Below are 21,381 nucleotides of genomic sequence, written 5' to 3'. Positions count from 1 at the left end.
ACTTTCAGTTAACTATGTGTGGGCATGGTCTTTGGGCCCCGCAGAGAGTGCAGCTGTGCACACAGTTCTCTGTTTGGCTCCACGTCTTACCTTCCTAATGGATGAATCTAAGTCTGGGGTTTAATGGAGATCAAGCATCCGGATGACGCACAGTATCAATAAACAGTATGCAGAGACTGTGTAAGGAAATACTCCTTTTTACAAATAAAAGATACTCTATTTGGATGGTTATGTAACTTTACCATTAAAAGATGGAGTTACAAGAAACAGTAGCATTTTGTGTTATAACAACACTAAACTGGCTGGCTTTTTCTCAGCCTCTGTTGGGCATCGTAATGTGTGAGTAGTCACATTTCATCGAGTTTTAATTTCTTCTGTTGAGACTTATCATGGAATTAATTTCTTCCTCACTTTCTGATGTTCTATCATTTTTTCACCTTTGCATCGTTCGCCTGGACTCTCGATGTCGGAGGAGCCCACGCCGAGGTGCTTCCATGCCACCCCAGGGCCTCGGCTGTCTGCCTCCATCCTCGCCCTGCCTGAGGCTTTCGGCCTTCTGGTCTTTCTTCCTTTCTTCCATCTACACAGGCGTGCTGGGTAGATGTGCCCTCCTCTCTCCACCTGAGGCCCCTCCAGCTGCAGCGCTGTCTCGATGGCCAAACTTCCACAAAACATTGCCTGCCTTCCCGTCTCCCACAGACGCTTCGCCATGCCCCGGCCCCCAGCTCCCCTCCTCCTCTGTCCACAGCTACTGCTCGTGGACTACAAGACGCCAAGACTACGTTTTGGATTTCGACTGGCTTGAGCTTGCCTCTCACATCTGTGGTTACCTCCTGGATGTCACTGCGCACCCTGCAGCATCTCAAACTCATTTCACTTCCTTCGAAATACCCCCGATGCTTCTTTCAGGGAATCCTCTGTCCAGTTGCACGGATTGCTATGGCTGACGCCCATCCCTCACCACGTACCAACTGTAGCCTCGGGAACTACATTGGATGCGTCTGGGCCTCAGTTTCCTCATTTGTAAAGTGATGATTAAAAATCATACCCATTTCATAGGGCTCTGGTGAAAATTCAGCGTGTTAATGGACGTAAAGCCTATTGAAGAAGGCTTGGCATGTTGAAAGGGTTCAACACATGTTGTTATCATACAGCTTTGATTCTGGTTTTACAAAAGTAGGTCATACTATGCTATATTTTTTTTTTTCTTTGAGACAGAATCTTGCTCCATCACCCTCTGGGGTTCAAGTAATTCTCGTACCTCAGCCCCTCGAGTAGCTGAGATTACAGGCATATGCCACCACGTCGGCTCATTTTTGAATTTTTTGTAGAGATGGGGTTTCACCATGTTGGCCAGCCTGGTCTCAAACCCCTGGGCTCAAGCGAGCCACCCACCTCGGCTTCCCAAAGAGCTGGGATCACAGGCGTGAGCCACCGTGCCTGGCCTTATGCGATCTTTTTAAATCCAGTATTTTGTGGACGTCTTTTCAGGTCGTGTTACCTGTTTTTCAAAATGTCTGTCCCGTGTTGCATCGTAGAGACGCTTGTGAAATGCTGTCGCTGTGTGCCGATGACACGCCTCTGACTTCCTTCCCATCCTCAGGCCATCCTTGTCCAGGGGTCCTTTGTGGGGTCTTGGTTTTGGGTCTCTCCTGGAACATTCCTGTTGTTCAGGGTTTTGTTCCAGACCTTCTTCCTTTTTCTCTTTATGTACTTCCTTGTTTGTGAGCTCATCCTGCCACGCTGATGTGAACATACACTGATGTCTCCAAAATCCGTATGTCCAGCGGAGCTCTCTCCCCAACTGGCTCTGGTCATCTGTACTTGAATGTTTTAAAGGCACTTCAACTTCTACAAGTCATTTTCTCCCAGGCACGACACCTCATCCCTCTGGCTTTCCAGCAGAAGTTCAGGTATCACACTTGATTTCTCTCCTGCCCCTCTCTCCGCACCACTCACAGACATGCCACCACCCCGTGGACTCGCCTCTGAACTTGTCACAAGTCCCTCTCATCCTCACCGCCTTGGCCTGTCCCCTCTCCACCATGTGAGAGGTGCCCAGCTGGCCCCTCATAACCCTTCCTCACCCTGCAGGCAGAGACCCCCCTCCGAAAAACCGGGCCATGTCTTTTCTTTCCTTAAAACCCTTCAAAATCTCCCTGGCACACCTAATGCTCACAGCTCGTGGGCTCTGGCTCCACGGAACCCTCCAGTTTGTGTTTGGCCATTTCCTGTCATGGAACTCTCAGTTCTCAGTCTCTGGGCGGCTCTCACCTCTGGGTCTTCATGTGTATTGTTCTCGGACTGGACCCCTCTTTCTCTAGCAAGCAGAGGAGCAGATTCTTGGCATCCTTCAGATCCCAAGGTAAACGCTGCCTCCTCCAGGAGGCCTCCCTGGGTCTTTTCTTTCTCCATAGGGCAGCCGCCCTTGTGTTTGCCCCACCCCACCCCACTCCTGGGCTTCCCCAACCCAGCTGTGATCATGAGGACTCAGTTGCTTGTCTGTTTTGGTCTCAGTCACCATCGTCCTCGCGCCCTCTGGGCTTAGCAGTGTCTGAGGCATTGTGGGACTCACAGCTCTTGCTGAGTTGAATTGCTTTTGGAGTCAGGGCCCCTTTGCAAAGGCTGTGGAGCCTCCTGTGAAGAAGAGGCATGGATGCATACGCTCCCCAGTTGCCAGTGACCTTGGTGTTCAGACCCCCTGAGCCCAGGCTGTGAACTCCCGTCCTGGGGCATCACACATCTCTAGGGTACACATACTGCGTGGCAGCCAGTGCGGGTGTGTCCTCCATCCCCTCAGCGCTCTGTGCCCCTTCAGCACAGAAGCGAAGGGTCCAGCGCTGTTTTAAGCACTTTGTGTGCGTCATACTGTGTAGGCACCACGGATGAGATGTGCACTCTAATTACACCCACCCTGCAGGTGGAGAGCCTGAGGCACAGAGAGGGCGAGTGACTCCAAGGTCACTTGAGTGGCCGTGGGTCAGCCAGGATGGCAGCCAGAGCCCGCCCTGCTCGCCAGCATGCAGCACTGCCCCCTGAGGACACTGGGGCTGCTTGGCGTGGGTGGTGGTGACGGATTGCGGCGAAGCCAGGGGTCTGTCTCTGACCCGTTGTATTTCTCCTGTACGATGCTGGCAGAGCAGTGTCAGGTACAGGTCAGGCTGTCAGGTGAATATCAGATTGGGAGGAGAAAATGCTCAGAACGGCTGCATGCCCTCCTTTTCCTCCCTGGCAGATGTTCTAAAGAAAAAGAAATTAGGTCTGGGCCAGAGGATGTCCTCAGTGCCTCAGAGGAGGAGCAGCAAAGCAGGGGCTGCAGGAGCAGGACCGCTTGTTCCCGATTCTGCAGCTTCTGAACATCATGAAGACTGAGTACATCGAGATGCATAAAAAATACTTCTGACCTTCATTGTCATTTGGAAGGATGTAAAGTTTTTTGCTTTTTTTTTTTTGGTTATGAATTCCCCCTTTTCTGACATTTCAGCTTTGGTAAGTTAGGTAATGCAGACAGCTCTTCCTACAAATCTGATGTTCTATTATTACCCCATTGGCAGCTCAATGTAGAGCAGTCACCAAAGGGGACAATTGACAAAGGCATGTCTGTCTTGGCCTCCGTCCAAGGGGCTTAGTTCTTTAAGTGTGAGGACTGTAAGACGGCCTTATTAATAAGGAAGATGAGCTTGGAGGATTGCCTGCTCACAGCTGCTAGCATCTCATAGAAGTTTTAGCTCTGTAAAACAACTAGGCAGGCATTGCTGTCTCTACCGACAACTCTGGAAATTAAGAAAACAAGCTGGGTGTGGAAGTGCATGCCTGTGCTCCCAGCTACTCGGGAGGCTGAGGCAGGAGGATCACTTGAACCCAGGAGTTTGAGGTTGCAAGGAGGCATGATTGCATCGCTGCACTTGCAACAGAGCAAGACTCTGTCTTTAAGAAAAAAAAACAAAATAAAACAACACAGAGAAGTTAAAGTAATTTGTCCAGTTATGAAACAGAGATAGCATAAAGGTTAGGAACTGGGTTTTAGGGTGCCTTCCCCTTTTATTTAATCTCCCTCAGTCAGCGCCTTCCGGAATGTGGCAAGTGGAGAGACCCAAATTTTAAGATGAATGATTCGGTGTGTGTGTGTATATACTTGTATGTATTTATAATTGAGATCATTTTATATTCCATAAGATGCAGAGATCTGAGGTGCTCAATTTGTGTTTTAACACATGCTTATCCATGTAGCCCTGTTCCAAAAAAAAGGCAGAACCTTTTTATCATCCCAGAAAAGTTCCCTCATGACCCTTTTTAGTCATTCCTCATTTCCTGCCCCCAAACCAGGCAGCCACTTTCTGAATTCTATCACCATGGGTGAATGTTGCCTGTTCCTGGAGTTGATGGACACGGGATAACACAGCATAGACTCTCTTGGGTCTGACTTCTTTCACCCAGTAATGCATTTGAAATTGATCCCCACGGTCGTATACATCAGTAGTTTGTTCCTGTTTATTGCTGAATAGTCCTCGGTGGTATAAATCTGCCACAGTTAGACAAATATGAATGAATTACTTTTTTTTTTTTTTTTTTTTTGAGACGGAGTCTCGCTCTGCCGCCCAGGCTGGAGTGCAGTGGCCGGATCTCAGCTCACTGCAAGCTCCGCCTCCCGGGTTTACGCCATTCTCCTGTCTCAGCCTCCCGAGTAGCTGGGACTACAGGCGCCCGCCACCTCGCCCGGCTAGTTTTTTTTTGTATTTTTTAGTAGAGACGGGGTTTCACCGTGTTAGCCAGGATGGTCTCGATCTCCTGACCTAGTGATCCGCCCGTCTCGGCCTCCCAAAGTGCTGGGATTACAGGCTTGAGCCACCGCGCCCAGCCAGAATGAATTACTTTTGACTTTACTTTTTTCCCTTGCATAGAGTTGTTTGATGTTGTAGGATGGTGCTACCTGTATGAGAAGCTCAGCGTGTGCCTTGCTATGCTATGTTCTGTCTGAGCGGCTCATCTCCTTAGCCCATCCCTCATTGCATGATTAATGAACTGAACCCCACCTCCCCAGACAGATGCTCACGGACACCCCTCACACACCAGGCGGTGGTCTGCGCCTCACAGATGTGGTGGCGAAAACGCCCACATTCCTGCCCCTGCAGAGTGGACAGTCGGGTGGGGAAGACAGACAGCAGGAGGTGTTGGCAGAATGTGCGGCTGGTCCTGGGTGGTTAATGAAGGTTAGGGAGGAAAATCAACTTGGAAGGGAATAGAAAGTAACCGGGTAGAGTGCAGTTTCAGAGCGAGTAACCGGGGAGAAGCATGGGAGAAAGACCTGAAGAGGACAGGGAATTCCATGTGGATATTTTGGGGAAGCACATTCCAGGTGGAGGGGAAACCAACTGCAAAGGTCCGAGACAGGAGCAGATCTCAAATTCAAGAGCAATTGAAGAGCAACGTGTGCGGTTGGTGTGGTGTGGTGGGTGTGGCCAGAGTGAGCCCAGAGGGAGGGGGAAGAGTCGACTCTAGGACCCGTTAGGGACTTGGGTTATTTGCTTGGAAGCTCAATGCCATCTTCCTATTTGGAGGGGACCAAGCTCTGGTGAACATCTTTTTGTTTGATAGCCAGAGTCGGGAGGTATTAATTAACCGAGGGGATTGCATCATCTATGTCCCCCAGGTGGCGATTCTTGAGACACAGGAGGGTGTCTCTCATTTCCTTAGATAAGCAAGAAATCAAAGCAAAATAAAACATGAGTTTTGAAGTCAGCAGATTGGTTTTATTGGCAACTGGAGAAATCTTTCTTGGTCCTGGAGAAGGATATTCCTTTAGCGGCTGGTGTTGGCTTCAGTCTCTGCTCCCTAATGGAAGCTGCTGCTGGCTCAGTGCCTGGGCAGCACCTCTGACTCAGGGCTGGAGAGGACTCAGCAGGATGGATCTAGAAAGTTCTGGGGAAGCCAGAAGCTTATATGATTTTGGGAATGCTTTTAAGTAAAAGGACATAAGATTATGAAGACAAACTGCTGGGACTCTCTTGGAGTCTTGGAGGGACCCGGGGAATGATAAGTTCCTTTGCTTCAGGGCGAATGTGTCCTGATGGGGAGGGGAAGATGGATCCCAGGAAGGGCTAAAAAGATCTGAGTCCTATTTGTATGAAAGCTATTTATAAGCTCTTCTCACTGCCCTAATACAATTTACATTAATGCAAAGTTATGAAACTAACCCTTCCCTTTTTCATTTTCCCTTTCATGTTGCATTTTATGACGTTTAGCTCCTACAGGGAATTTTCTTAAAACTAAAAATAAATTTATTGAAGTAAGGTTTACATAACATAAAATTAACCAATTTATTTATTTTTTATTTAAACATACTAAATGTATTTTCATCTAGTTTTGTTAATTTCAAATTGTCCCAAATTGTTCTTGGGAACCTTTTCACATAGCATTTTTTTTTTTTTTAATCCTTCACGCCCTTCCCACCCTTCCCCCTGAGTCCTCAAGGTCCATTGTATCATTCTTATGCGTTTGCATCCTCATATCTTAGCTCTCACTTATGAGTGAGAACATATGATGTTTGGTTTTCCATTCCTGAGTTACTTCACTTAGAAGAGTGATCTCCAATGCCATCCAGGTTGCTTGCAAATGCCATTCTTTCTTTCCTTTTTATGGCTGAGTAGTATTCCATGTTTTATATATATATACACACCACATTTTCTTTATCTACTCATTAGTTAATAGGCATTTAGGCTGGTTCCATATTTTTGCAGTTGTGAATTGTGCTGCTATAAACATTCATGTGTAAGTGTCCTTTTCATATAGTTACTTCTTTTCCTCTGGGTAGATACCCAGTAGTGTGATTGCTGGATTCAGTGGTAGTTCTACCTTTAGTTCTTTAAGGAATCTCCATACTGTCTTCCATAGTAGTTGTACTAGTTTACATTCCCACCAGCAGCATAAAAGTGTCCCCTTTTTATCATATCCATGCCAACATCTGTTATTTTTTGATTTTTTGATCATGGCCATTCTTGCAGAAGTCAGGTGGTATTGCGTTGTGGTTTTGATTTGCATTGTGATTATGAGTGATGTTGAGCATTTTTTCCTGTGTTTGTTGGCTATTTGTATATCTTCTTTTGAGAATTGTCTATTCATGTCCTTTGCCCACTTTTGGATGGGATTATTTGTTTATTTTTCTTGCTGGTTTGTTTGAGTTCCTTATAGATTCTGGATGTTAGTCCTTTGCTAGATCCATAGTTTGCAAATAGTTTCTCCCACTCTGTGGGTGGTCTGTTTACTCTGCTGATTGTTTCCTTTGCTGTGCAGAAGCTTTTTAGTTTAATTAAGTTCCATCTATTTATTTTTGTTTTTGTTGCATTTGCTTTTGGATTCTTGGTCGTGAACTCTTTGCCTAAGCCAATGTCTAGAAGGGGTTTTCTGATGTTGTCTTCTAGAGTTTTTATGGCATCAGGCCTTAGATTTAAGTCCCTGATCCATCTTGAGTTGATTTTTTTCTATAAGGTGAGAGCTGAGGATCCAGCTTCGTTCTTTCACATGTGGCAAGCCAGTTACCCCAGCCCCACTGGTTGAATAGGGTGTCCTTTCTCCGCTTTCTGTTTTTGTTTGCTTTCTCGAAGATCAGTTGCCTATAAATATTTGGCTTTATTTCTGAGTTCTCTATTCTGTTCCGTTGGTCTACATGCCTATTTTTATACCAGTACTATGCTGTTTTGGAAACTACAGCCTTGTAGTATAGTTTGAAGTCAGGTAATGTGATACCTCCAGATTTTTTCTTTCTGCTTAGTCTTGCTTTGGCAATGCAGGGTCTTTTTGGTTCCATATGGATTTTATAATTTTTTCTAGTTCTGTGAAGAATGATGATGAATTCTGATGGGATTTGCATTAAATGCTCCACTTAAAAGATACAGAATGGAAGAACGCGTAAAAATCTACCAACCAAATATCTTCTGTCTGCAAGAAACTCACGTAACACATAAGGACTCACATAAACTTAAGATAAAGGGGTAGAAAAAGATATTCCGTGCAAATGGAAACAAAACGCGAGTGGGGTATTCTTATATTAGACAAAACAGACTTTAAAACAACAACAGTTAAAAAAGACAAAGAGGGACATTATAAAATAATAAATGAATCAGTCCAACAGGAAAATATCACAATTCTAAATATATATGCACCTAACACTGGAGCTCACAAATTTATAAAACGATTTTACTAGACATAAGAAATGAGAAAGAAGGCAACAAGATAATAGTGAGGGACTTCAGTACTCCACTAACAACACTAGACAGGTGATTAAGACAGAAAGTCAACAAAGAAACGATAGACTTAAACTATACCCTAGAACAAATAGACTTAACAGATATTTACAGAACATTCTACCCAACAACCAGAGGATATACATTCTTTTCATCAGCACACGGGACATTCTCCAAGATAGACCATATGATAGGCCACAAAACAAGTCTCAATACATTTAAGAAAATGAAAATTGTGGCCGGGCGTGGTGGCTCAAGCCTGTAATCCCAGCACTTTGGGAGGCCGAGACGGGTGGATCACGAGGTCAGGAGATCGAGACCATCCTGGCTAACACGGTGAAATCCCGCCTCTACTAAAAAAAATACAAAAAACTAGCCGGGCAAGGTGGCGGGCGCCTGTAGTCCCAGCTACTCGGGAGGCTGAGAAAGGAGAATGGCGTGAACTCGGGAGGCGGAGCTTGCAGTGAGCTGAGATCCAGCCACTGCACTCCAGCCTGGGCGACAGAGCGAGACTCCGTCTCAAAAAAAAAAAAAAAAAAAAGAAAATCAAAATTATATCAAATACCCTGTCAGATCATAGTGGAATAAAATTGGAAATTAACCACAAAAAGAAGCCTCAAAACTATACAAATATATGGAAATTAAATAATCTGCTCCTGAATGAGCTTTAGGTCAGCAATGAAATCAATATGGAAATTAAAAAGTTCTTTGAACAGAATGATAATAGTGATACAACTTATTAAAACCTCTGGGACACAGCAAAAGTGGTGCTAAGAGGAAAATTCATTGCATTACATGCCTACATCAAAAAGTCTGAAAGAGCACAAATAGACAATGTAAGTAAGGTCATATCTTAAGGAACTAGAGAAACAAGAATAAACCAAACCCAAACCCAGCAGAAGAAAAGAAATAGCAAACATTAGAGCAGAACTAAATGAAATTGAAACAAAAAAATGCAAAAGATAAAGGGAACCAAAAGCTGGTTCTTTGAAAAGATAAACACAATTGATAGACCATTATCAAGATTAACCAAGGAAAGAAGATAGAAGATACAAATAAGCTCAATTAGAAATGAAATGGTAGCTATTACAAACAATACCACAGAAATACAAAAGATCATTCAAGGTTACTATGAACACCTTTACATGCACAAACTAGAAAATCTAGAGAAGATGGATACATTTCTGGAAGTATACAACTCTCCTAGATTAAATCTGATCAGACCAGTAACAAGGAGTGAGACTGAAACAATAATAAAAAACATTGCCAGCAAAAAAAAGTCCAGGGCCAGGTGGATTCACAGCTGAATTCTATCAGGCATTCAAAGAAGAATTGGTACCAATCGTACTGAAATGATTCCAAAAGATAGAGAAAGAGGAAATCCTCCCTAAATCATTCTGTGAAGCCAGTATCACCCTAACACCAAAACCAGGAAAGGACATAACAAAAAAAGAAAACTACAGACCAATATCCTTGATGGACATAGATGCAAAAATCCTCAACAAAATACTAGCTAAGTGAACCTAACAGCATATCAGAAAGATAATCCACCATGACCAAGTGGATTTTATACTAGGGATGCAGGTCAACATATGCAAGTTTAACATACGCAAGTCAATAAATGTGATACACTACATAAACAGAATTAAAAACAAAAATTATATGATCATTTCAATAGATGCAGAAAAAGCATTGGACAAAATCCGACATCACTTTGTGGTTAAAACCCTCAGCAAAATTGGCAGAGAAGGGGCATAATTCAAGGTAATAAAAGCTACCTATGAGAAACCCACAGCCAACATTTTACTGAATGAGGAAAAGTTGGAAGCATTCCCCCTGAGAACTGGAACAAGACAAGGATGCTCACTCTCACCACTTCTATTCAATGTAGTACTGGAAGTCCCAGCCTGAGTAATCAGACGAGAGAAAGAAATAAAGGGCATCCAAATTGGTAAAGAGGAAGACAAACTGTCACTGTTCACCGATGATATGATCGTATACATAGAAAACCCTTAAGACTCCTCCAGAAAGCTCCTAGACCTGATAAATGAATTCGGCAGAGTTTCAGGATACAAGATCAATGTACACAAATCAGTAGCAGTGCTGTACACCAACCACGACCAAGATGAGAATCAAATCAAGAACTTAACTCCTTTTCTTTTGAGATGGAGTCTCACTGTCACCCAGGATGGAGTGCAGTGGCGTGATCTTGGCTCACTGCAACCTCTGCCTCTGGGGTTCAAGTGATTCTCCTGCTTCAGTCAGTCTCCGGGGTAGTTCCTAAGTACCTCCCACTTTGGCTCCCATCAACTTCAGTAAGATTTCTCTCCTTAACCTTTCCTTGATCTAACCTTTTCCTGAGTCTGTTTAATTAACTTCCCAGCTTTCCTGTTGACCAGACATTTTTCATGACAGGAAGCTCCTCTTCTGTCTGTCTCATCCCCAGGGATCCAGCTGCCAGGAATCTCTTTTCTTCACTCACCACTACCTTCAGACACACTCTGCCAAATCTTCTCTCTCGGATGACATCTCAGGTGGATCTGACAGTCCATTTCAGGTATTATATTAGGATAATCTCTTCTTTTCTTTTCAAGATGGAGTCTGGCTCTGTCACCCAGGCTGGAGTACCGTGGTATGTCCTTGGCTCACTCCAACCTCTGCCTCCTCTGCCTCAAGTGATTCTCCTGCCTCAGCCTTCCGAGTAGCTGGGATTATAGACACCTGCCAACATGCCTGGCTAATTTTTGTATTTTTACTAGAGATGAGTTTTTACCATGTTGACCAGCCTGGTCTTGAACTCCTGACCTCAAATGATTGACCTGCCTTAGCCTCCCAAATTGCTGGGATTACAGGTGTAAGCCACTGTGCCTGGCCAATCTCTTATTTTCAAGAGTTAAAAAATAGTCCAGACCAATCTAAGTCAAAATTCCTATTTTGTGTCTGAGTCAGTCTTTCTCCTTCCCCAGCTCAGGATGGCTCCCACTCAAGATACCGTCATCTCTTGGCTAATACAAACCCACATTCTCTTGGTTTACTTCCTTTATCTGATTATTCTCAATTTCCTTTAGGAGTCCCTCCTCCAATCTGTAGAGACACGAGACCTCCAGTGTGTAATAGTCAGGACTTGGTACCGAGCCCTCAGCCTTTGCTTCTCTCTCCCAGGTGACCTGGCCACTCCTCCGGATTTGTGTTGTCCATGGTTCCCATATTGTTGTGCAGAGCCCACATCTCCCCCCAGAGGCCCGGGATGTCTATCCATCTGTTTCCGTGTCACTTACACTCAGTTGTCTCAAGCCTAATTATTGTAATTAATGTAACATGCCTCAAGCCTAATTATTGATTTATCTCCGTTATTATATATAAATATCAGTCTTTCCCATCTCAGTAAACATTATCACTATGTGTCCTTTCACTGAAAGCAGAAACTGAGAAGACCTGATTGTCATAAATGGGCAGAAATATCTAATAGGAACTAAAAGTGAAGTCGAGAAGGAAAAGGCTTATGCTATTTTAGGTGTTAACTACGGATCTTCTAGAACATTCCAAGAAAGGAGAATACAGGATGTTCTTATGCCCACAAAGGCTAAAATGTATCTGCCCTTGAAGCTTTTTTTCCCGTAGATAATTTATAGATTATTATTAGAGTGTAAAGGAAAGAGCAAATAATGAAGACAACAAAGATTCAGAGGACGCCGAGACAAAGGCGTTATACTGAGAGGTGTAAAATGAAATGAAGCCAGAGGTTTTGCTTGTGGTGCTTGAATTTTATAGGTAATTAATTGTGAAAAGTTTAAGCAATCCACTTGTAGAGGTAACACACTGTGTGCTTCCTGTTTTGTAAGGAGAAAAAAGAGGACATGAAAAGAAGGATTTGGTGGTTCCACGTACTATTGGATACATGTCACAAAACTTTGAAATTTCACTTTAACGTGTAGCAGCAATTCCTGGAGAATAAGACCATAAGGAAGGAAGACCCTGAATGCATTAGGATTAAAAGTGGGCAGGGAGGAGTTTCAGTGAGGGAGGTGGATGGAGATGGGATGGATCCGGTCGCATCTAAGATTATTAAATATGTCTGTGTTGCATAGCCTTCCCACCTCTAAGGCTCCTCCTCCTCTGGCCTGCATTGTACTTGAACTTGGCCTGTGACAGCATTTGTCATGGTATTATCTCTGATCATTTAGTCATTGGATTGAAACCTCTTAATGGTGAGAGTCATGTCTTTCATACGCCATTGTGTCTCAGTACCCTGCACAGCCCCACGGACTTAGTTGGTCTCTATGAATATTTGTTGAATGAATGAAATGGTAGTTTAATGACTATTAAATACTTACTAATGTTCAGTGGTAAGAATAATGAAAAATAAACTTAGGCATAGGCTTTCTCTGGAGAAGTTAAACATTTCACTGGAGGAGACAAAACCAAAAAAATAAACAAGTTAAATTTAAAAAATTCTGTAACAGTACAGGCCTATCTTTAATTAAATACTAAATCTATGAAGATGGCCAGGCATAGTGGCTCACGTCTGGAATCCCAGCACTTTGGGAGGCCGAGGTGGGCGGATCACCTGAGGTTGGGAGTTTGAGACCAGTCTGGCCAACATGGGGAAACCCCGTCTCTACTAAAACTGCAAAAATTAGCCGGGCATGGTGGTGCATGCCTGTAATCCCAGCTACTCGGGAGGCTGAGGCAGGAGAATCTCTAGAACCCAGGAGGCGAAGGTTGCAGTGAACTGAGATCATACCACTGCACTCCAGCCTGGGCAACAGAGTAAGACTCTGTCTCAAACAAACAAACAAAAAAAAACTATATGAAGGTGACAATACATTCAACAAGATTTCAGAGAAGAGAGTGTTCACCATACTGATCATCGTCAGGGCAAGAATGGGTGTGGAACTGGAAGATCGGGTGGAGTGTGAACGGATGCAGTCAGTGGCTGCATCGTGCAGAGCCCCAAGCGTTTGGACTGGACTCCTAGATAAAGAGGATTTGGGGGGAATTCTCAAACTGCTACCTTTAGGAAGATGAGTCTGCTGTTTGTGCATGAGTGGAAAGATCATCGGGAACGCCGACTGTTTGAGTAGGTGCAGGGGTCCAAGTGTCGGGGGCAGCAAGGGGCAGCCTGAACTGGAGAGGGAGGCAGGGTGGGAGGGACCTAAGAGAAACACAGCGGGAGCTCTGAGGGGCTTTGAGGGGAGTAAAGAAAGAACAGGGGCCAGAGAGGCTGGGGTGGGGGGAGTGAGCAGGCTGCCCACGGAGTTCCAGAAAGGGAGGCTGGGAGGGAATGCTGGCGGGGCTCTGATGAATGTGGTGGGACATAATTGAGTCGGGGTCATCACGGAGAGGAAGCAAGTGAGGCAGGAAGACTCAGTGTCATGGAAACTCGGAGGGGAGACTTTGGGACGCACGAACGGGGTGTCCATCAGCTCAGATGCTTGGGGAACTACAGAGGAATGAAGACTGAAACATGGGGATTGAATTTGGTAGGAAAAAGGTTGAGAACTCTCAGGGGCGCAGAGTCAGTAGCGTGCTGGGTGCAGGGCCGGCGTTGGCACAGGGAGGCTGGCGGACAAGGTGTCAGGGAGGAGGCCAAGGTCAAAGGAGGCTCCAAGCCCTCTGCCCTCCATTGCCGCAGGAACCGTAGATAACCTGGACACGAAATAGAAGAACGACACAAATTTAGAGAAAAACCAAAAAGGAAAAGAAAATATGTAAGATGGGCAGGCATCATCCGATCTGCACAGATCATGGCACATGGCGGGCACTCAGTGTTCAACAACTCAGGGAGGCATCCTTGGGTCTTTGGGCGTCTCTTCCCCTTGTTTGGTCGACTGGATTTCCTGGAGCCAAGCTTGCTCTTCAAATGAGAAGTGGGAAGCTCTCTCACAGGGAGGAGGGGAAGACAGGGCTTCCCTGAGCGGTGTGCATCTGCCCCAGAGGGAGGAGGCCACGGGTGCCCTGGTCCTGCTCCCTCGGGAGAAGGAGGTGGGTGAGCCTAGGTGTGGCTGCTTTGTCTCTTCTCTTGTGTGCCTCGCCTTACCCTGTGGTCCCCAGCTGTTTGCCACCCTCTCCCCCCACCTTTTTCACCCTTTCACCTTTTCTCCTCCTTATTTTGAGTAAACTCCAGTTTACTCCTATTTTCTCAGTATTGACTGACTTAAAAATTGAATCTAATTCTTATGTGGACAATAATGACTTTGGAGTAATAGAAGAGATGATAAAGGCTTTCAGATATATGGCAAATAGACACAACTTCTGGAATCCAAAGTCAATGAAAACTAGCATATATAATATTTGCAGGGTTAAAGAAATAAGAATATAAAGTCACTTGGGAAAAAGTGATGAAGAATAGAAAGAAAATCATTACAACAAAATGGGCCCTATAGAGGCAGTCAATCTGAACAAACTTATCAGTTTCAATTTCTTGTCCAAATGGGCATGAATGCGAGAAATTGGTGATGTTAATTTTTGTATAGCTGTTTTAGTCTTACTTTGTGGAAGAACAAATCCATGGTGAGAAACATAGGTGTGTGCCTCCTTATAAAATGTAGAAATAGTGAATTCTGAGCTTTTCTTTGTCAGTAATTTCGAGAAAGAGAGGCTTGTGATAATCTTGTGACCATCTATTCTCCCTTGTGGGAATGGAAAAGTCTCTGCATCCTGAAATTCTGAAAACATGAGCAGCAGTTCTTCAACTGGATCCCTTGCTCCTTCAACCATTTGCTATATTGCCTTTTGGATTTCAGACTTTTTTCTTTTAATCTGAAAGTGTGTGAGATTTGAGAAGATTTTGTTTATTTCTGTTTTTTCTTCATGTTCTTTTAGCTGTTTTTTTCTATGCTGTATCTTTTTTTTTCTTTTTCTGGTGTTCTGAAGTGCCTTGAATTGAACCCAATGAAAAGACTTAGGATCCTATTTGGTAAAGAGAAAACAAAATCTGTTTTTTAATGCTTGGTGTTATTTTAGAATGGCGTCTTTTCCGAGACATAGTAGTCATGGGAAACATTTTGGCAATAGCAAGGCTGATCATAATAAGCACATTGAGTAGTGATTTTATATCTGATAGATGACTTAATAGTAATTACACTGAAGTTGCCATGTAATTAGATGTTTATTTGCCATGTAACTTTTATATTTCATCAAAATGATGTGATTTAAACAGCAAAGGTAATTATCCCTTGATTATGAGGCTGTGACCTTGAACTCTACCTTAATTAGTTCTAGGTTCTGAGGTAATTACATTGTTGAACCAGATCTTGCTGGGTGAGAGGGCAACTAACTGCATGCAAATCAGTGCTCACATCCTTGGAAGGAAGGATAGAGAATTGTGGACTATCTCCCGCACTGAGACGCGGATGACAGAGAATTGTGCACCGTCTCGCCACTGAGACGCGGATAAAAGAGAATTGTGGACTATCTCCCGCACTGAGACGCGGATGACAGAGAATTGTGCACCGTCTCGCCACCGAGACGCGGATAAAAGAGAATTGTGCACCGTCTCCCCACCGAGACGTATGAATGGACTTCTTACTGTCTCTCCCGCAGATGCGAGCTCGGCCTGGCACTCACACTGCTGTGTGCTGGGGGCTTTGTCTCAGTCCACGTTATTACTGTTCCCCAAAAACAGGAGCCCACCGGGCATCACACTCCAAAAGTCTCCGTGCTTAGGCCTGGACTCGGCTGCTTCCGTCTTCCTGCTGATTGGTTTCGGAATCAGGTTGCGACCCAGTGTGGGCCAATGAAACTTAGAAGTTTCCTGGTACCTTAAGGAAAGCTCCTTCTCACTTTTTAAAAAATTTTTAATTTTAATTTTATTTTTCCATGAGTGATTGGGATACAGCTGGTATTTGGTCACACGAATAAGTTCTTTAGTGGTGATTTGTCAGATCCGGGTGCACCCATCACCCGAGCACCATATGTGTTGTATTTTATTCCTTGCCTCTCTCCCACTCTTCCCTGCAAGTCTGCAAAGGCCATTCATTGTATCATTCTTACGTCTTTGTGTCCTCATAGCTTAGCTCCCATATATCGGTGAGAACATATGATGTTTAGTTTTCCATTCCTGAGTTACTTCACTTAGAATAATAGTCTCCATTATCGTCACTGCAAATGCTGTTAATTCATTCTTTTTTATGGCTATTATTCCATCATATATATATGTGTGTATATATATATAAAATAACATATATATACAACTTATATAAAGTTTTATATACATTTTATATATATTTATATAAAATACATTTTTATATTTATATATTATGTAAAATATATGTTTTATATAAAATATATATTTTTATATAAAAATATGTTTATAGATATAAAACTTTATATAAAATATATAAAGTTTCTTTATCCACTCGTTGATTGATGAGTTAAGGAGAGTCACAGAAATCTCTCCTCCTTCCATGGTGTGAAGAAGCACATAGCTGAGGCTGCTGTTGGGAGCCTTGTTACAGCCGTAAGAAAAGCAGCAGTGGGGCAAAGTGACACCGTGGGTGGCTGCAGGGAAGGTGGTCACTCGGGCTTGAGCGGAGGCTGCCCAGCCATTGGGCTGACCTTTGAAGTCCCGAGGACTCTGGACTTGCTCTTGTGTGATCGAATCCATTTCCTTATTATCTAAGCCATGCAGCTTCTGGTTTTCTGTTGCTCGAAAGCACAGAGATACTAAATGACACACGCACCCAGGCTGTCCTCTGGCAACTCCTGATGTGTGAAACGTACCCTTGGTTCTCAAGCCTCCGTATTTGCTCCACTGGCCTATGTGTGATTTCTGGCCAATTCCACATTAACTAAACTGTGAATGGGAAGAGATTTGACATCCCTGAAACCCTCAAATGAACTTCCCAAGGACCCTTCAAAAGAAGCGTTTCAAGCAAATTTCAGCCAGTGTGTGGAGGTAGCACCCGTGTCGGGGAGCCCGCCTAGGTGTGTGTTCCGATCACTCCTGTCAGTAGCCATTGTTAAATAAAGCTTACTTCGCTCATTATTCACCAGACCTTTCTGATTAGAAAAAAATTCCCAGTGTAATTGGACCAGAAAGCATTAAAAACATCAGAATTTTCTCTGGAAATTCTTTACTTATTTTTAAGGATGGATCACATTATCAATTTTTTTTTTTTTTGTTTTTTTTTTTTTTTTTTTTTTTTTTTTGAGATAGAGTCTTGCTGTGTCACCCAGGCTAGAGTGCAGTTGTACAATCTTGGCTCACTGCAACCTCCGCCTTCCAGGTTCAAGCAATTCTCCTGCCTCAGCCTCCTGAATAGCTGGGATTACAGGTGCATGCCACTGAGCTAATTTTTGTATTTTTAGTAGAGACGGGGTTTCACCATGTTGACCAGCCTGGTCTCGAACTCCTGACCTCAGGTGATCCGCCCACCTTGGGCTCCCAAAGTGCTGGGATTACAGGCATGAGCCACCACGCTCACCCTACGTTATCAATTTAAAAAGTATTAGTTACCACTTTGTGGTGGTGAACTTTATTTTTTATTGTGAAAATGTGGTCTTTTTCACAGTTTTCATATGTTGTATTTTAAACCTTGGTTCAACTAGTGATTTCAATTTATCTGATGTAGCGCTCTCATCTTTCTAATTGTTGACACTGGAGGAAACTCCCCACCAGGATCTGCTTGTTTCTAATTACTCACAATAGTTTATGTTTCCAAATTTATGAAAACATTTACTGTGGCCCATCTATTTGATTAGGCATAGTCTCGTGATCATAATAGTGCTTCAAAGATTAATTTACTAAACATATAATCTGATGCTTTTAATTAATCACATGCCATAGTGCTCATGACGTAACCTAATGGTCAAGACCTGCAATTGATGAGCTATTAATTACCCATTAACTCATCCACTCACATGACCTGTAGATCCATCAGCTTGATTGAGAGTACAGACCTAAATGATCCTAAAAGGTATTTTATATAACTTTCACAAAGAATTCCAGGAAAAGTGGATCCTTGCATGAGCAAGAGGGCAGGAAAAAAAACCTGACACATTTTCCATGCATGTTCGTGCCCTCCATTCCAGAACGGGGAGCTAGTCATTAGAATAGCATGGTACTTTTCTTAGTTATTCCCTAGTAACACTGTTAAGTGACATGACTAACTCTTTTTTCTTATCCTTAAGAAAAAGGGAGGAGGAATCAAAAGTGATTTTTTTTTCAGGTCCTTGGAATGCACGATATCAAGCATAAATTTTAATTGGCTTCATTTACTAAGTGTTGCATTACCTCATCCTCCAGTTTTAACTATGGATTTTCTATAAATCTTCATACGGCTAAACATGATAAACTGCTCAACATATCACAGAACAAGGCAGTGCTTATTAGCACTTGAGAAGTTATTGATTCTTTGTCTTGATTAATCTTTTATTGGTCTCCGGAGTGTTCATTCCAGAGAAGAGACTATAGGTTTTGCTGCAACAGAGCTCATTCAGAGTTTCTACTTCAATTACAAGATTTTTGATGTCACAGCTATTAGTCTAATTATGACTTTTCTGGCACAAATACTTTCTGGGTCTATTTATCAACAATGAGCACTTTTAAATTTATTTTAAGATCTGCCAATAAAATACAGCCAAAAAGTGTGTTTTATACTTAAGGATTAAAAAATAATTTTTACTTCTGTTTTAAAATAAAGTTTATTGTTCTTGATTATGTAAATTAAAAACTATAACTTTTGGTGAGTGGGCTTTTTAACACGAAGAATCAGCCTTATTATTTTTTGAACATTTTGCGATACTTTGATGCTGGCTTTCACTATTGATTCTGCCTGAATGCTTTCTAAACTAGAAATCTATCATGACATTATCAGATGCATGTGGAAATTTTAACATTTTTACAAATAGTCCTGGATGGTGCAGTGGAGGCTGCAGAATTTCTAGTACAGAAAGGGTTGGGTTGGGGGAGCCCTCTGGTTTGGAGGAGAGATCTTGGGGAAATGATCCTGAAGCTACATCTACACAGCATTTGCTTTAAGACTGAGGCACTCTTAGTGGGGGCAGAGTCCTGGTGGAGTGGAAGGCGTAGCTGGTGCCCCCACTTCTGTTTCATCACCACCTTGGGAAGGGACAGACATTTCACCTCACAGCAGGCAAGGCAGGGTCCTAGCCCTGAGATGTTAACCATTCAACACCATCAGAGCAACGTGTTCCTCAAGTTTCCCGCTAAAGGGTAAGTCTCTTCTGGGTGGGGCCCGAACCTCAGTTCCTGCCAGTTAATTAATGCTGAGCCTACACATCACAGCACTCAATAACTCTTGATTTAATTCAACTGAACCAACAGCAAGAGTTGGTTGGTTAATGAGTTAACACCTTTGGCAGGGATAGCATAGGGTGGAGGCTGAAACAGAACAGAAGGGATGATAGCTGCTTGCTGGGGAGAGGCTGAGCCCTGAGCTCCCGGCAGAACCTGAAGGTGTGGTGGGGCCAGGATGGCCCAGCGCTGGCTCTGCTGACAGCCTTGTGTTTCAGGAGTTAAAGTGATATGATTTAACAACAGACAAACTCACCTGTGCTAGATGTGCAAGGTGGTATAAAATCCTGTTTGTGATTGTTGCCAATTTCTATGAAGCCGTATAGGCTCAAGAAGGGTCATTTCTGGAAAGGAATTTTTAGGTAATCATGTTTGCCAACCAATGTGTGAACACCTTGGTCTGAAACACCTCATTTCCTATTGTCATTTTATCCATCAGGATAAGATGAAAAATACATGCTTTCTTATCCTGAGGAACAGGTGAGCAGGCTCAACAAATTGAGCTCATGTGGGAAAGGCAAGTTGTTGTGAACTAAATTCACAATTTAGTTTTAAAAATGTGTACTCTTAAAAGTTATGTGCTTACGTTTTCAGCCCAGTTAGGCCTCTTGGTTTAATTAAGGTCACACGTTTGGGGACTGTGGTGTTGTGTTTTTTATTTTATTTTTATGCCCCAGGGAATACAAAGGGCATTGTGTTGCAGTGAATGTTCTGATTCATTGAGAGTTAACCATGGAGGATTCTTTTTAAACTCAAAAATCATTTTGACCCTTATCTAAAATTGGAAGGATCTGGATTTGAGAACCATCCATCATTTACCAGCTTTTTGAACTTGGGAAAATTACTTAATCTCTTTTATTCATCATTCTAATCTCTGCCTCCAAGGGCTCTTGGAAGGATTAAATTAGGTAAAATGTGTCCTAGCACAGATGATATGCTCAAAAAATGGTAGTTATTTAGTGATCTGAAGTTTTAGTGAAAGCTTTAGTATGATGTAATAAAAATAATAGAATCCTTCAATAATGACTGATGTTGAATTAGCTAATATCTATGTGCCAGAAATTGGAACAATAAAGATGAAAAAGGTCCCACATTCTGAGAGCCCACAATCTACAGGTAAATCTTCTCTGAAGTGGTGATTTCCAGATGAATTCTCCTTATTCAGGTCTGGAGGTGTAGAATAGGAAGCAGAGGATGCCTTTGGGATGGCCAGGTGAAAGGTGGAAGGTGAAGACTTTGAGATTTCTGTTCTCAATGAAATGTCATAACTCTGATAAATGTGATGCAAATCAAAATGTTTATGTTAACTCAGGAATTCTGGTTGAGTTGCACTCATCAAAATTTTGACTTTTGTGATTAGTATTGTAATGAAACATGGCAGACTATGATTTCTGAGATAAACTAGCTCTTCACATAAATAAATATGTGAATAGAGAATATCTGAGCACCTACTTTGTGCAAAATTTGATGCCAGGTACTCTTGGGAGCATAAGGACATCAAATTCAAGTCATAGTCTTTGGGCTCTGGAAGCTTACGGCACGATTGGGGGAAAGCCATAAATAGGTAAAAGTGAAATTACACTCAGTAGTTCAATAACAATATAAGACCTCCCAAGTAATTGGTACAGAGAGGGGTGATAATGAGCACAGAGGGAGAGGTCACTTTTGGTCATGGCGATTGAGGCAATCCAAGGGGAAGAAGCAGCAACAGAAAGAGGACAGAGGTATGTGATTTCAGGATTTGAAATGAAGTATTGGCTCAGATGATTAATTGAGAAAATAAGCTAAAAGAGAATGTCAATGTCTTGAGTTATATCAACAATGCATTAAAATACCACTCAAAAGCAATCAAGTGTGAAGGCTAGGATCACACATAATATA

The 21,381-nt window shown here is 43.0% G+C and overlaps 1 protein-coding gene across 1 annotated transcript in view; it reads left to right on the top strand.

The window, feature by feature from the left end:
* The window catches only part of LOC144340036 (uncharacterized), a 112,085-nt gene that overhangs the window by 33,050 nt on the left and 57,654 nt on the right, over positions 1–21,381 (top strand). The gene's annotated exons all lie outside the window — the stretch shown is intronic.

Source organism: Macaca mulatta, chromosome 3 (genome assembly GCF_049350105.2).
Source record: "Macaca mulatta isolate MMU2019108-1 chromosome 3, T2T-MMU8v2.0, whole genome shotgun sequence".
Classification (NCBI taxonomy): Eukaryota; Metazoa; Chordata; class Mammalia; order Primates; family Cercopithecidae; genus Macaca; species Macaca mulatta.
This window is presented reverse-complemented; position numbering and strand designations above follow the sequence as displayed.